The sequence below is a fragment of the Apis mellifera genome, linkage group LG10, assembly GCF_003254395.2.
Source record: "Apis mellifera strain DH4 linkage group LG10, Amel_HAv3.1, whole genome shotgun sequence".
In the NCBI taxonomy this organism is placed as follows: Eukaryota; Metazoa; Arthropoda; class Insecta; order Hymenoptera; family Apidae; genus Apis; species Apis mellifera.
This window is the reverse complement of record NC_037647.1, coordinates 11,618,139-11,636,025: the sequence shown is the minus strand read 5'-3', so window position 1 is coordinate 11,636,025 and position 17,887 is coordinate 11,618,139. Positions and strand designations below refer to the sequence as shown.

The 17,887-nt window shown below is 39.9% G+C and overlaps 1 protein-coding gene across 1 annotated transcript in view; it reads left to right on the top strand.

Moving 5' to 3' along the window:
• The window catches only part of LOC100577017, a 68,195-nt gene that overhangs the window by 1,205 nt on the left and 49,103 nt on the right, over positions 1-17,887 (top strand). The gene's annotated exons all lie outside the window — the stretch shown is intronic.

Below are 17,887 nucleotides of genomic sequence, written 5' to 3'. Positions count from 1 at the left end.
ATTTGGCGCGTATGACAAGCGTTAAAACATTCGTTGGTAAAAACGATCAGCTATAAATATACTCGCGTTTTATGCAATACGCATTAACGGGATCGAATCATTCTCGCACTGATTCGAAGCTTGTTTATTCGCCGATGCAAGTCGATAGCGAAGCGCACTTTCGTAGCCGGTGACTTGCAGGTACCTGGACGCGACGCAGGTGAGAGAGAGTAACTCGCACCTGGTTGTACCGAAATTAACCAACAGTACCAACCAACAATCGATCAGTTCGATATTTCATCGAAAATCCAATCGTCTGTATTAATCGAATAATGAAATAATCAGCTCGATTACTTGATCAAACCTTCACCTACTTTTCACACTTGCCATTCCTCGTAATTATTTTTTTCTCTTTTTCGACCAATTTAAAATAATCAACTTGTTTATCTTATCGCGCCGTTAAATTAAGATCTTTTTCGTTTTCAGTTAAAGAAAATATTTTATTTTTTTTTAAAACCAACAATTCGGTTGATGATATATCTGATCAATTTCTTGCTATGCTTCTTCTTAATTATTCCCTTTGACAAATCACTGTACTTTTTTAAACGTTTATTTAGGATATTTTCATTAGCATCCAATCAGATCGTAGATAGTATCTCTCACAACTTATAATTCTATTCAAAAATAATTTTTTCATTTTATTCATTGGAATGAAAATTGTGATTTCTTCGCTACCTTTTCAATTTATTTTTATGATTTAATATTTCGATAACTCGTTCTAAATTCTCAAAAATCAAATTATAATATAACACAAGTGGCAATTCAATAAAATTTCTTTAATACTTCGATAACTCGTTCTAAATTCTCAAAAATCAAATTATAATATAACACAAGTGGCAATCCAATAAAATTTCTTTAATATTTCGATAACTCGTTCTAAATTCTCAAAAATCAAATTATAATATAACACAAGTGGCAATCCAATAAAATTTCTTTAATATTTCGACAACTCGTTCTAAATTCTCAAAAATCAAATTATAATATAACACAAGTGGCAATCCAATAAAATTTCTTTAATATTTCGATAACTCGTTCTAAATTCTCAAAAATCAGATTATAATATAACACAAGTGGCAATCCAATAAAATTTCTCAATTGGATAAAAAAAAAAAAATCACAGAAAAATTTTTACTATTTTTTTTCCCCGAGCCACGTTTCTTAATTAAAAGAACACTCGTGGGGGGGAGGAGGAGGGGTTCGCGACTTCCGACTTCCTAGCCGGACAGATAGGTCGGTTCCTGGTTTCCAATGAACGGTTCTCTCTTACGGCTTGCGTCCAATATCCATGGAGCATAACATATGCGGGCAGATGGTTTCTGCCCCCTTCCAGCTCCCCCCCCTCCTTCCACTAAACCTGGCCACATTCGATTTTGGTCTTTCCTTCTCACCGCTTCCCTCTCCCCCCTCCCTCCGCGCTTCCCTCGTTCAATCGCACGCTCAGCGACCCGATCCAAAAAAGCCCGAGGCACCCTCTCTACGTAGAGTGCTCTTGCCTGTTGCCCACCCCAAAAATATCCCAAGACTCATCCAACCACCCTATTGCACCCATCAGCCACGTGCACAGTGGTTCTCTCGTCCGCTGGCGACCACTTGTGGATCCTCCTCCTCCTCCATCGCGATCATATCCTTCTCCGTATTATTCTTACATAGAGATATATTTTTATCGAGGCGTCGTTTCGTCTCGATCGAGAATTATATTTACATTTCGGGGGATTAATTTAAATTTCCAACAGAATTTCGAACGGAGAGATCGATAAGGTGGTTAAGGTGAACCCTGTTGAAAGAACGGGTTCTCCTCCCCTCTTTCCCTCGCTGCACGTCTACTCGCATCTACTCGTGGGACCCGCGCATTTCGATGTTAAGGCAACCTTGCACACGTGAGAGAAGCGCACGGAGAGTTTGGAGAGTTTTTTTAGGGGTGGATTCAGCATGCGTGGCATGCGACGTTATTCTTTTGTGTCTTCGACCCCGTACGTTCGCACCACGTACGTACGTTCGCCTATCTCGCTCCCACTCTTGCGTAGCCCGCTATTACTCTGTCCTCTTCCATCAAACGCGCTCGTGCGTCAGGGGTGCCAGCCACGCAGACCTCCATTTATCTAGGCGAGTGCCTGCACATGCGTGTTCGCGCGAGATCAGTGGTTTTCAACCGATTAACGCTTGGAACACGTCGAATTCGCATTCGTCTTTTTCCCGACCGAAAATCGATAACTCGTTCAAGAGGAGTCGCGAATCGATTAGGTTAGGTTACTATATCGCTCGTAACGATACAACTTTTATCGGAATTTATCGGAAAATTTCGTTCGATCCTTATACTCACTGTATTTATCATATAGTATATATTTCGAATCTTTACGTAAATACGAATGCATATTGTTCGTATTGTTCCGTATATTCGAGAAATTAATTTAAAAGTGAAAGTTTTAGAAAGGTTCGATTGAGGATCACTGGGTCACCGCACGAGATCGGTGCAGTTATGTCGGATCACGGTTCCCGTATCACGGTTTCGGGTAGGGGCGACATATGCCACCTGAATGGGCGAAAATCAGGGGAGCAGTCAGGTTTCTGGATCAAGTCGAAGTTTCGGGGATGCAAATTGGGATTAGCCGTCGCCGCCACCCGGTTCGCCCAGATACGCTGGCCGCGTACGCTGCGCGCGCATGCATTAGCGGCGCGCGCATATCTAATTTATCATTTTATGCGCCGATCCGAACGAGAGGGAACTCTCTTTTATTTTCCAGCCCCGCTAGACGCTTGATGGTTAGTTCAATCGGGGCGCAACAACGTACGTCTGCCTGTATGTGTCTCTGCGCGTGCGCGCGTGGTGTGTGTGTGTGTGTGTGTATACGTGGCGCAAGTGTGCGAGCGAACGAACGACGTTGCTTAAAGTGATGTCGCTCGAAATATAGCTTACCGGATCGTCCGTAAATTACATCCGTACGTATTTACGAGGAACCATGTATTCCGATAAGGGTGTCACGCGTATATATTGAATATTGAATATCGATTGTGAGTTAGATATACTTGGCAGAAACGTTACGTTCTTACGCTTAAATGTAAATTGGGAAAAATATATAACATTGTAAACATATTGGAAATAAAGGGGGACACGCATGCGCTGTCACGCGAGTGAATTAATGGAAATATTAAATAACTATATATGCAGGCGGCCGTATTTGCGCGTGCGTGCGCATACATAATTCACCAATTCGTATATGGGGAAAAGGGTCTCGGACTCCTCGAAACCGAATGGCATGTTGATCGTATCGTATTGAAAAATAATAACAATGACTGTCCCCTTTATTTATCATACCGTCTTTAAGTGATATTTTAATCGGCAGTAACTGTATGAAACTGCCTGTAATAAATTTTAACTTTTTACGTACTTTTCTCAAATGTATAATAAACAGAACACCGTAAAACATTAAATCGATTAATCGACTCGAAATTACTCGTTCCCTGCTAAAGCTTACTTAAAAACTTGACCGTTTAAATTATCAGACAGAAGTGAAATGTCCCGAAAAACGGAAGAGGAAAAGAGAAATTTCTCGCTGTCGCTGAAATATTCGAAGAATGAACGAAAGAAAGGGAGAGAAAGATCTCTCGTATAGAAATATCGTATCGGCATGACACGATCGAATCCGAACAATAAAAGTTCGCGTCTCCCCCCCCGTTCCTCGACTCCGAAGGGGGAGACGGAACGGAGAAAGAGAAAGACGTCCCAATCGTGTGGAAATAAATCTCCATATCTGACACGAGGCTTCTTTTTCTATGAAAAACCATCGTACAAGAAGAGGAGGAGGAGGAAAAAGAAAAAGAAGAAGAAGAATACTCTTTCGTGGCGTGGAACCGACGAGAGGGGGGGAGGGAAAAAGGAACCCGATCATTTCTACTGTATGAAAGAAAACCTGCACGAGCCGTTGTCGAGGATAGAAAATGAATCGAAAGGGAGGGAGAGAGAGAGAGATAGATAGACGGGCGTAAGAGAAGGAAGGAGAGAGAGGTAGTAGTGGCGGTTCGTTGTTAGTGGCACGGGGACCGTCTCGAATCCCCGCTCCGTTCAAAGAACAGTTTTCCCTCGAAGGGAGAGAAGAAGAGGAGGAGGAGGAGGAGGAACTCCTCTCCTCGAGGGGTCCCCCCCCCTGTTTCTCTCCTTTCAGAATTTCCCCCAAAAAGGAAGAGAGGGTCCTTTGTAGAAATTTGGCAAAGAAATTGATGATTTCGAGTGGAGAGGATCGATCCCCGAGATTTTTATTTATCGCCACGAAATCTTTTCTTCTAATTTCGATTTTCGATTTTCTTCTCGAATTTGAGAAACGATTATTTTAAGCTTCGGTTTAAAATTTAATTTCAAGTAAAAAATTGATTAATTAGTCGAATTAATTGATTTGCTCTCGACGTATATGAAATGGATAATGAAAAATATGGAATAATCGATTCTGTTTTTCTTCTCTCTCTCTGTCGAAGCGCGTGTTTGAACTCGAGATTTAAAAAGGGGGAAGATGGAAGAGGGAGGGAGGGGCAGGCAGGTCACATTCTCGATCTAATCCTAACGGAGGATGATGCTTGCGTAGCTGAATCAACTTCCGTTATAGGAACGTCGCCTGACATTCCCCGATTTGTCAAGTTTAGCTACCGAGCTTACGCGAGATCGAGCGTCGAGAAACGAGATTACAGATTATCGATCTTGCTTTCCTTATTTGATCCGGCCGCCCAATTTCCAACATCCAGCTGCACGTCCGACGTATAATGAAAGAAAAATCGTGGCATTTGCTACTTTCGCTTTTTCTTTCTTTTTCTTTTTTTTTTTTTTTTTTTTAAAAGCGGTTGAATTAAAAATTGAAAGGGAGAAACAAAAAAAAAATTTTTATCGAATTAAATAAATTAAAAAGTTTTTTAACGAAGAGGCGCAAGATTTAATTTTCCTTATTTGATCTGAATTTCCAGCTATAATAATTGTAATAAAATATTTATAAAAGAAAAATCGTGACATTTCGCTTTTTTTGAAAAAAGGTTAAATTGAATCGAGAGAAAAAAGAGATCGAAATCTCGATTGATTTACATTAAAAATGTTATTGAAGAAGCAAGTGCAATTTATCTAATTTTCCTTATTTGATCTGAATTTCCAGCTATAATAATTATAATAAAATATTAATAAAAGAAAAATCGTGACATTTCGCTTTTTTAAAAAAAAGTTAAATTGAATCGAGAGAAAAAAGAGATCGAAATCTCGATTGATTTACATTAAAAATGTTATTGAAGAAGCAAGTGCAATTTATCTAATTTTCCTTATTTGATCTGAATTTCTAGTTATAATAATTGTAATAAAATATTAATAAAAGAAAAATCGTGACATTTCGCTTTTTTTGAAAAATGGTTAAATTGAAACGAGAGAAAAAAAAAAAGATCAATATTGTGATCTATCTAATTTTATATGAATTTCCAACGTTCGTTTCAGATAATAAATATAATAAAAAAAAATAAAAGAAAAATCGTGACATTTGTTAAATTTGTTAAATTGAAAAGAAAAAAAAAAGATCAAAATCTCGATTAATTTACATTAAAAATCGAAAAGGCAACATAGAAAGAGAATCGAGACAATGTTGAGACTATCTAATTTTCCTTATTTGATCTGAATTTCCAGCTGCTCGTGTAATAATTGTAATAAAATATTAATAAAAGAAAAATCGTGACATTTTTTTAAAAAGCGGTTAAATTGAAACGAGAGAAAAAAAAAGATCGAAATCTCGATTGATTTACATTAAAAAAACGTTATCGAAGAGGCACGTGCAATCTATCTAATTTTCCTTATTTGATCTAAATTTCCAGCTGCTCGTGTAATAATTATAATAAAATATTAATAGAAGAAAAATCGTGACATTTTTTTAAAAAATTTAAAAATTTTTTAAAAATTTGAATCGAGAGAAAAAAAAAGATCGAAATCTCGATCGATTTACATTAAAAAAACGTTATCGAAGAGGCACGTGCAATCTATCTAATTTTCCATATTTGATCTGAATTTCCAGCTGCTCGTGTAATAATTGTAATAAAATATTAATAAAAGAAAAATCGTGACATTTTTTTAAAAAGCGGTTAAATTGAATCGAGAGAAAAAAAAAGATCGAAATCTCGATCGATTTACATTAAAAAAACGTTATCGAAGAGGCACGTGCAATCTATCTAATTTTCCTTATTTGAATTTCCAGCTGCTCGTATAATAATTATAATAAAAAATAAAATATTAATAAAAGAAAAATCGTGACATTTTTTTAAAAAATGTTAAATTGAATCGAGAGAAAAAAAAAAGATCGAAATCTCGAATGAAATACATGGAAAACGAGAAGAGGCACGCGCAACATAGAAAGAGAATCGAGACAACGTTGCGGACAATCTAATTTTCCGTTAACGCGCGGCTCGCTCCTCTCCACGGATCGTGCACCTCGTATTTCGGGTAAGTGTGGCACGCGCCGGAATACGTGGAAGTCGGATATCATGGGATAAGCCGGAGAGAAAGAGAGAGAGAGAGAGAGAGAGAGAAGTTGCTGTACAAGAAGTGGTCAGAAGGCAGTGGGAGCGGGGAGGGGGGAGGTTGAGCGAGAGGGGAAGACAGGTGCATCGCACCGCCAATTATATTTCGGAAGGGAAAAACGAGCAGTGCATAAAAACATGAAAAAAAGTCCACAGGCGCGCACGCACACGCGGAGTGGGAGCACCCGCTGAAAGAAACCGACTGAACGAAGAGAGAGAGAGAGGGAGAGAGAGAGAGGGGGAAATAAGTATCGAGCGAATAATGACAAACAATGATGGACCAATGATGTAGATATACGTATTTGATCATCGTGAAGGGGTCGAATAACGAGCATAATTTTACATTACGTTTGGGGAGGGGGAGGGGGGAGCATATCGATACGATATATCGGATGGGATCGTAATTTCGATCGTCCACCGCGATCGAAAATAGGGACTCGCCTTTTACGAGCCCCCTCGATTATATTAGCGCCGCAACATCGCGAAACATGCTCGATAGAGAATGTGAGAGGAAAAGGTGAGAACGTAAAAAATACGTACGTGTAAAGTAACAGTCGTAAAACACGACGAGGAGGTGAAATTTGTTTTATCTCGGAATATAGAAGGGGAATTTCTCTGGCGAAACAACACTTGAGAGATGGAAAGAAAGTTTACGTAAGAGCGAGAAACACTTGTACACGATCGAGCATACGTACAAGCATTTAAAAAAAAAAAAAAAATGATAAACGAATCGTGTTATTAATGTACTTTATCAAAAAACCGTTCTCTCGTGGTGTTGTTCGTGGCGGGACACGGAGCGAAGAGTTTAAATTTTATTCGTTTTCGATCGATCCGATCGATGCCAACATGCGCACAAAGATAATATAAATTTTCGTTAAACGGCGTCCTTGTAATCCGAGAATTGCGATGATCGAATGCGACAGTTCGCGAATCGCGACAGAAATCGAATTTATTCGACCCTCCCCCCCTCCCTCCTATTCCTTTCGAAAAAGGAGGTTGCGAAACCGTAGATAAAAGGAGTAAAAAGATCGTGTATATATATATACGTCAGAAAGGGAAAAAAGTTAATAAGCACGGCACGCGCCCTGCCTCTCCCTCCCCTTTCTTTAATCACTCGCCTCTCTCCACTTTGCAATATTCTCCACTTATAAGTACTTTGTTCCTCGCTTCTCGCTTCTTTTTCTCGCGCACCGCTCGTGACGTGATCGAAATTCGTATTTCGTTATTATAAAGAAAAATTTATATTTACGATATCTATTTTAATAATAGGCTGGTGCTCTCTTGATTACATGTATATAACCCACGATATTCAATAACTATATCACGTATATTTCTCGTTCGAATCGTCGTTGAAATATTCAATGATTACGCAACAAGTTTCGTTTCGAAAATTTAATTTGATACGTCTTTCTCGAGGAGAGAAGCAGAAAAACAGCAGTGAGCGACGACGAGAAAAAGAAAAAACAGAAGCGAAACCAAGACAACGGGTAATCTTCGGGGAGTCAATTAAGGTGAATTAAACATCACCGAAAGAAGTCCAAGTTCAATCAGAGTCAACATGGTAGAGCTGGTTCTATTCGCCGCGGCGAATCGTTTCGCTCGTTTATCCTCGCTCCTAAACGATGCGACATCGTAGATTAATCTCCTAGTCGCTTTTTCCCTTCCCCTCGAGAGACGAGGATGGGCGAGAGCATGCGCAATAGCACGCGCGCCGGGCGAACGGAGAAGGAAGATGAGAGTGGAGTGGGGGCAAGAAGGAAGGAAGGAAGGAAGGAAAGAACGAATACAACAGTGGCGTGCGAATAAGCAGGTGCGCGACCTCCTCGTGAAAACCGCCGCTTCTCCGACTACTTCTTCTTCTTCCTCCTCTCCTAATTATCGACTTCTTTCCCCGATTGCGATTCTCGTGCTTCGCCGTGATTAATCCTCGCTATCGATACTGTAAAACTTGTAAAAATTTCAATAAATTTAAACCTTCGAATTTTTGATAAAATGTATTCGCCGCATTTACATACTTGTCGAAAATGAGCAGCGGATAAAAACGATGCAGCGTTCATTCCACGCGGAATTCGAACTTCAACCGCGATAACACGTTCACTCGAAGGAAATTTTTTTTTTTCTTCTTTTATTTCGCTTTTCAAGCTTATCGGTTGGCTGACGACGACAGTCGAATCGAACGAATGCGTGAAAAGAGGCGCGACGGTCGATGGGATCTCTGAACAGCTATTCAGCTTGTTGTTGAATTACCCCAATATCAGGCTACCTTCGTACTTAAGCTCGATGATTGTTATTACGGCACAGGTAAATTCGTGCATGACTGGCCGCCACTTGGACAGAAATTTAATTCCTTATGACTTAATTCCATCTTTTCGTATAATATAATATAACGTAATGTAATAACTTTTTGGATACTTTTGCCACTTTCGATTGCAAAAAAATTGGATCGAGAGAAAAAGACGAATCGCAACTTTGCGATATTTTACGAATCTTCGAAGCTTGAGAAGAAGATAAATTGCGTTATCTTTTTTTTTTTCTTATCATTTCGTTCGTAGAATCGCTTCCTGTTAAATTAAATATACGACATTCTATACGTATATAAATCAATCGTACGTTATATGATATTATAACTCTTTTTTATCTTGATTCGATGAAATATTGACTATTTGTTTATCGAGTTATAAATTCTTGATTCACACTTCAATTATTGTATTCCGATATTACAAACTAAAAGTGATTAGCGATAAATAACATTTGCGAGATTAACATTCTTCTGGATTAATAAGTTGAGAGGGTCTGATATGACCTGCTGCACCTGCTAATTTATGATGACGTGACAAGATGTAGAAATTAAGGTCATCGCATTTTATTAACAATTAAAATCGTATAAAGAATAGACCGCCCGGAGAGAGATAAAGATAGAATATTTCGAATTATCTGTCGACCGATAATTAATGCCGTTTTTTTCCTTTTTTTATTACAACGATAATTAAAGCAGCATCGTTTCGTGTAAATCGTTTCATCGATGTTCAACTATTCCTTTCGACCGATCGCGATAATAACGTTTCTTTCACATTTACAAATAACCGGGAGACACGCGAAAATGATTCGTTGAAAAATATTCGAGAAACTCGTGCACGCAAGATCTCGGAAACGGATATCTTCATCTCGATGCGTCGAACCGTAAAATTCTTCGAAATTAAAAATTTTCCATAAAAAGAAAAAAAAATAAGAAGAGAAAAAGAAATGAAAAAATTCCAGTAAGTTTAATTCGTCCATCGAACCGCGATATTCATCCGGATCGACACGTTTTGCGAGCGATAATTGCGTCGATCCGCAAAACGGATTAAAAGAGCGACATCTCTCGAGACTCGGTTAACTCGGTTAAACAGTTAAGGTCTGGTTAACCACTATGAGGATAAAAACGGGGGAAACCGAGGACACGATTCCCTCTGGTTCGCTCCTACCCGGTTGCTAATTAAAAAAGATAAAAACGAGGGATTACTTTTCCATCTTTATCTCGATGGTGTGTCCAATCCATCGCTGTGGCTAAAGTGTACGTACACAGAGGGAGCGGTGTGCGAGAAAACGTATAGCGGTTTCGCCGTGGCTCATTAGCTCGCTATCGCGGTTGGCGCGAGCGAGTGTTGCCTTCGGCGTGGCACCTTGCCTTCGCGACAGACAGGTGCATCTCGTACTTTCCTCCTTGTCCCACGTGTCGCGCGTCAACTCGCCCCGTCCTTGTCCACTGGTCCGATAACGAGAGCGAACGAGAGAAGAGGAGGGACGCGGCGTACGACGAAGAAGTCCGAGGCACGTGGCACCGAAATAATCGTTCGAATTGCTCTTGCGACCTGCACGATATGCAGATGCCTCGGGGAATTAAGGTCTTCCCGAGAAATCGTTGAAATTACTTTGCTCGCTTACTTCGCGTTTTCCTTTCTCTCTCCCGTCGCATTCGTACGCTACTAAACAGATCTGCTACCTCGATACGTAAGTAACCTACTATGTCAACACGGTCTATTGGCCTCCAGGCGCTTAGGTAATTATCGCGGTTATCTTCGAGCGGTGATGCGTAATTTGTCGTCGGACAAGTAACATTGAGTTGCAAAGTAACACGTTTAGCTTTTCACTTCGTTTATTTCGATCGAACAGATAATAATATCGAATTTAATATACGAGTGATTCGATTAAATTACTTTTCCGTTTGCCTAGGGGATAATATGTTGTTTTTATGAATGTATCGTTAACCGGTAACTTCGGTGCGGGTAAATTACGAGACATCGCGATTTCTCTTCGCATTGTGTGATTTTACGAGACAATCCAACGATCCTTACACGTCGCTTGTGATTCATACAATTATAGATCACGACATCGTGCAGTAATAAACGGAGAGAGGAATAATATAATATTGCGGTAATTTCACTGGATCGTAATAAATTTTGTTTCGTGTAAAAACTGGTTTGGCCAACGTTTGCCGAACTTGTAGAAAGTTACAGCGCCTGGATGAAGATTGCACCGATATACAGTTGAGCAGCGGGTACTACTATCTCGCAGGCCACGCGAGAAACTTTATTTTCATTATTTTCACATAACGATAATTTTTTTATACGAATTTTTTTTTTAATATAAGTAACACCAAGAAAGAAAAATTTATGTATCTATATGTTTATATATTATAAGTATAAAAATTTCCATTCGTTATTAAAATTTCTCGAATATTTTTGGAAACTTTTTCGTTTAATTTTCGTAACACTCGTGGAAGGAAAGTGGGATACCAGTTAACGACTGAGAAGTAATGGCCGGCTTTCCGAAGACGAATTCGTTGTCAAATTGTTTAACAGCGGGGTATTGTTATCAAGATGGTGTTGTTGGAACCCTATTGGCCGGCTCTACGCTCATCTTTCCTCGGCGTACACATACTGAAAGTGTGTTCGATTTATCGCAGGAAAGGATCTTCGCTATGCTCGTGTGCTTCCGAGTATAGCGCTATTTGAGGGTTGGCTGCAAATGGAAAGGAAAATTTGTCTTCCACGTTGTTCTTCTATTGTTTCACAAGATTAATTCCCGTACTCGTACCGATGTTAAACTGCTCGAACAAGTTCTTTGTGCCTGTTTTCGTTGATGTATCAATTAATTAACGGCCAACAGTCTAGATTCTTTTACAAGCAAAAAATAAATAATTCTAATATATTCTAACAAGAACAAACTATTTTCAGAATTATAAAAAAAAAACTATTCATTTATAAAATAAATATTAATTTAAATAATAAATATAATATTAATTTAAATAATAAATATTTATAAAATATTAAATAATTAATATTTATAAAATAAATTTATAAATAAAATAAATAGTTTAGAAAAAAAAAATCTACGTTAATATTTTAACAACAATCACGATTGAATCATCTGCATCAAAACTTGATCTGAAAAAATATCGTACAAAGAGATGAAACTTCGATAGAATCGATAGAAACTTCACCAGTCGTAAAGGAAGATGGACGACTACGATGCACGATCGAGAGAATGTATCTGGCTCGAAGATCTCGAGAGTTGAAAAAAAAAAAAAAAAGATCGATCTATCGTTGTAATTTTCGACTGACCAGAAGAAGGAGGGGGAAGAAGACTACTATAGTTAATTTCCAACGCGAGCCACTGTATAATAAATACGCAGGAATGTTGCCCAGAAGAGGCGGTTACAGCGAGGAAGCTGGCGCCGAATTTAAAACCGAGCCGCGTATCCTTAACAGAAATAAAAGTGTGACACGGTGGCCCGTTCCTCAATGGCTGTGCAAAAGCTGGTCGCGCGATCGGAAGGCGTTTGATACCTGGGCTGGATTCTCCTCCAGTGGACGTTAGGTCAATTCTCCGCGAGCGGCCATTAAAAAGAAAAGAGAGAAGAGAAAGAGAAAGAGCAAGAGCAAGAGAAAGAGAAAGAGAGAGAAAGATTCGGCGGGCCGTGTACGCGTGCGCGCACGCACACGCTCGCGCAGGAAGTGACGAGGAAGGTGGCGGTTGCGGCGCATAGAAAGGAGAGGGGAGACCTGCTCAAGATGAGACGAGAATGACCGGGGGGCAGCGCACGCGAATCCATAATGATACACCGTCGAGCGAGCAGGCCTGGATAAAAACGAGTGGACACTGTTCTCGCGCGGAATCACGTCCACCGCGTCAACTTGGCCCTCCTTGGTCCTCGAAAAATGTGTGTGCACGCGGCTCGTTAAAAATTATGCCGCAAAATCGATACTTGGCCCCGCCGCTGAAAAATTCAATCAACCGTAGGGACGATCTTGGCTCGCTTCGCTCGGGAGCCCGTGTAACCGGGATTATTATTCGGCCAGTTGTTTTCGAGCCAGTTGGCTCGAGAGTTCACTTTCCATCTCGTTTCGTATTCACGCCCGCCAATTTCGGAATGTGTAATTGCACGATTGCGTGTTCTCGGTTTCTGCGGTTTTCGAGAATCAACGCTCGCGGTTTTCCGACTCTCGTCGTCATCGTACAATGTTGTCTCGTTTCGGGGACGAGTTAATTCCAGCGACGAGAGAATCGGAAAGAGAGAGAGAAAGTGTGTAAAGAAAGAGAGAGAAAGAGAGAGAGAGAGAGAGTTTCACGGATAAATAGTATTTATTAAAATTTTAGGTTAGGTTTTTGTCCACGCTTCGACCGAGGAAAAAAATTCGCCGAAACAAATAAAAGTATTACATATACGTTTTAACGATACTCATTTTAATTCTATGTAGTAAAATCGGCCTAATTGAATCGAGGTAATGGGATTAATGGCGTCGAGTTAATAAGAGGCTGGAAAGTTACCGTTCCAGGAATCATGCACCACACGCGTCCTTTCGCAGAAATGACTGCAGACACAGAGGTACAATTGGGGAAAAAAGAAAGCAGAATGATTTACAATGAGCGTCGCAGACGTAAAATTAAGTAAAATTTCAACGATATGAAAAAATGTTTCCTTTAAATACAGCATGGTGTCTCGCACAAATATTCGAATAAGAGTGATTATTTCTTCTTTTTACTTGTTCCTTTTATTTGAAATAAAAATTATACTGTATCCGAGCGAAAAAATTTTTTTCAAAGAAAATAGTTTTTTGAAAGAGTACAAGATCTGAAAGCACAAGAAAGGATTAATGAATCTGCACGGCCATAAACAATTTGGAAAGTGCACTTTTAATACACGTGTATGGTCATAAGTTTACTTACATATCTCACTACATAAAAAAGAACACGTAATTCCGATCGAAATTGTCAATCGATTGATAAATATCGATCCGTTGTTCGCGAAAGTTCCTTGTCAAAAGAAGCCATCGGCGAAATCAATTGTGGGGAGAAACTTTATTTTTTCCTCTCTCATTTCTCGAGAATTGTATTTAAAGAAAGTTCTGCAAACAACGTTTATAAATTTTAAAAAGGTTAATGAATTCGATTTTGAACGCGTTACACATTATATTACGTGATCGATTAGGAAGCAGAAAACGAATATTTCTTCGAATAAAAAGAAAAAAACGATAAAAGAGAAAAAAAATACCAAGAAATCCAGAACAATGAATTCGATGGATCACAGTTGTCGCTGTAAAGATGATTAAATTATTACCGAATCGTGTTTCTTTGAGGTTAGTTTTGTAGTACGCGAAGAGGGCGTTGCGCGAAATGAGTTACGTACGTATACGTACGTATACGCGTTGGTCTATTTTCTTTCCCCTGTAGGTTCTGTTAGTGCCGATTCCACCTCCAGCTCGTTTATTTTCACGAGGCAACAGTGTTTCAGCCGCTGAACGGAGGGTGCACGCACGCCGAGAAAATAAAAGGCAGCCGCCTCGGGAGCGCGTTTCACGATACACCGGCTCATCGCCGGAGAAAAGGATCGGCCACGCGGCGGGTCAGACAGAGACGAAGAACCCGGGTTCGGTGGGAACCCGAGAAGTTGCTGCCGGTCCCGCTCCCGTCGTCGCTCTAGCGATGGCCACCGATCGCCCTCGAAACGTATCAAACTCGCTCTCGTGTTCATCATTTCGATTCGATTTTCAACGCAATTTTTTATCCTATTCGTCTTTATTTTCCATCGTTTCGCTTCGTGAAATTTGCGCACGTAGTTCCAATAGCAACGACATTGATTTTATTCGTTCGTCATTATCGAAATGTGGTTCTGTAAAAAAAAAAAAAATATCTGAAAAATTTCAAAAATTGAGTTACTACGAACGATATCGATCGATATTCGAACGTAAGTATAATGTAAATTTTTAACATCCGTGAGTGAATACGATTGGAACTGTGTATAAATCTTTCTAGTACATACGTAGGCCATCACTGGCGGAGAACAACAGAGGAGAACATGAATAAAATGCAGCCACGCAGCGTGAGTACGTTGCCTGGAGTAAGTACTACAAGCGTTTGAGAGCTGAAAGAAGCAACTCGAGAAGGCGAGTAAATCTGACGGCGCCCGAGAGAAACGGGAGAAGGGAAAGAGGAAGAAGAGAAAGAAGATCGAGAAATAGAAGTAGAAGAAGAAAGAGGGCTGAGAAAATGTAAAAAGGAAACAAAGGAAGGGGAGAAGAAACGTTGTTCCCAAGAGAGGGTGGAGATGAACCGGGGAGATACTAATCGGTATTTCTTGATAGCGAGAGGAAGGGGGACGGAAGAAATTGGTGAGAACGAAAGTAGGAGGAAGTGAGATAAAATTTTAAGATACCGAGCGTGGCGGTCGCGTGGCGTGCAAGCAACTGCGCATGCGCATGCGCATGCGTTAGCGTCACGCTCAATTTACCTCGTACTATCAACGTACTAATCGCACGTTAATTTCCCAACCTGTATAATTAATTTTCCATCGCACGTTTGTTCGAAATTTCCACGTTTTATCGTGATACCGAATCGAATATTTCGAAAACGATCGTATTATATCTTATTTCTCGTCCCTGATCGTGAAATCGGTAAAAAGTTTAGACACGAAATAATCTTTTTTAAGGAACTATCGTTGTTATCGATGAAAAAAACTTGTCCACCTTTGCACGTATTTTTCACTACACGGATAAAAAGTGGAAGGGTAAACGTACCCGAGTAATAAGGTCTATCGGAGAAACGTTTCGGCAATTTGGTAGGAAGAAGGACAGACGATGCGAAAACTCGACCCAGAACCAGTGGGCATTGAAGAGGGACAGTGGCACGCGCGTTACAGCATTCTCCGGAAGAATGGCAAAAAAGTATGGAGGAAACGCTACCGTACTTGGCAGCGACCACGAAACGAGTCGCTCGTTTTCGTTACTCGCAACGATTACAACGGTACCGAGAGTACTACGATTCCAGTGCATCAGGCTTGTGGGTTGAAGCCACATTGGAACGCGGTGAAAACGAAGAAAAACCGGTATACACCATGTTCGGTAACTGTTACCACGCTGCATCGACAACTCGTCAACCACTGGCGCGCGCGCACCTATGTGCTTGGAAAGTGCGCACACGTTCCTGCGCTTCTCGAAACCCGAAAAAATCGCGCAAAAAACTCTGACCGAATTGAGCGTATGCGCACTTCGCCTGCGAACATTTTTAACTGTAAACAGATGTTACTCGATGTCAAGCTTGCAAAATGTCATTGCGCGATGCAAAGAAGCTTTTACAAGATTATTCACTGCATTGTGAATGAATCGACGATAGCCGATCTGATATATATATAACAAAATTTTAACGAGAAAAAATAAAGTTATTTCAATAATTTAATGATATTATATAATAAATCAATTATAATAATAATTACGAATAAATGTTATTATAAACATTTTAAAAACAATTACTTACCAACAAAAATTCTTGACTTTCACAAAATTAAAAATTCAAATATCCAATAACTATCAGTTAACTATACAGAATGAAAATTAAAATATTTTTGAAAAAATGTTGCTCGAAAAAACACAGAAAAAAAAAAGAAAGGAACGAAATGATATCGAACCGAGTTTTAATATTCGTTACGAGTTCGCGAATTTGAAGATTTGGAAAGTCTCGTTACCGTATCATCGTATAATAGATCTCAGGTATTGTTTATTCCCGAACGCACGCACGCGTTGGCACATCGAGAAAAGGGAGCTACAGGTTTTCGAAGGTTTGTTCTGGTCAGGCCCAAAACGATCGGGAACGGTGGCTTGTTCGGTTTGTAGGTTCGTGTGCCACGGGGCCAGTAGGCTCCCCCTTATGTGGAAAGTATTGGTGCGCACGCGCGAATCGTCTTACCTTGGCCACGAGCCTTCGTGCGAGTTTACACGTTAATCCATTCGCGCAAATTGCACGCACGAATCGTCCTATCGTTGCGTTTTGCAATTTCATTCGCACCGTGCCTTCGCCAAACCCTATCTGATCTGCGCTCCTTCGAGAAACATCTTTCCAAAGATATTATCTCGTCTCTCTATCCTCTCTGTATCGGCTGCCATTGATAGTTATTGAACGTTAATTTGAATTTCTAATTTTTTTCAGATACCAGACAAACAGAATGAATATTTATTGAATTTAAATAAATATTTTTTAATTCTCTAATTATTTCCAAATTTTCTACAAATCTTGTTGTTACCTAATAATTAACCTAAAAATACGCATATATAAACGATACGTCAAATTCCCTTTCTTTACATTTTAATGTTTTCATCGAGAATAATATCCGATTCAAACAAGAATTTAAAAAAAAAGAAAAAATAAAACAAAAGAACACGAGACGTACAAAGAGGGGATAAATCAACAGGAATTAGATAAGTAATTGACAAATAGCTTTCTGTCCAAATTACCGGGGATGTCGACTCGACCATTAATTGGTCCTCCGGTAATTATGATACGTCGCGTATCGCACCCGAAAACAGCCGCGTGTGCGTGCACGCTGACGATTCTACACTCGAGAACTTGATTGAAAGAAAAAGAGAAAAAAAAAAAAAAAAACAAAAACTGCCCCGTGCCCTTCCACCGAGAGGGACCACCTTGAGCATCCTCCTCTCTCTTTCTCTTATATTAATAATTACGCCGCCGAAACCTGTCCGGGTATATACACTGGTGCAGAGTATGCCGGGAGGAGCAACAGGCTGCTCGTTGCTGCTCGTCCAGGTACTCGTAATTGTCGGGCCCTCTCTTTCGATCCTCTCGCTGAATACCACACAAATACGCCACGAGTTTACCCGTGGAACGAGCGAGAGGAGCGAATTCCAACCGAAAATCGAGCACGTGCTTTTTACGAGGATGTGTTGGTACGCGTGTATGGTGGCGTCATTGGCGTAGGATCAACACGTTCCACAGATAGATTAGAGACGACCGTCGTTAAGACATTTTCATCCCAATACAACGAGATGAT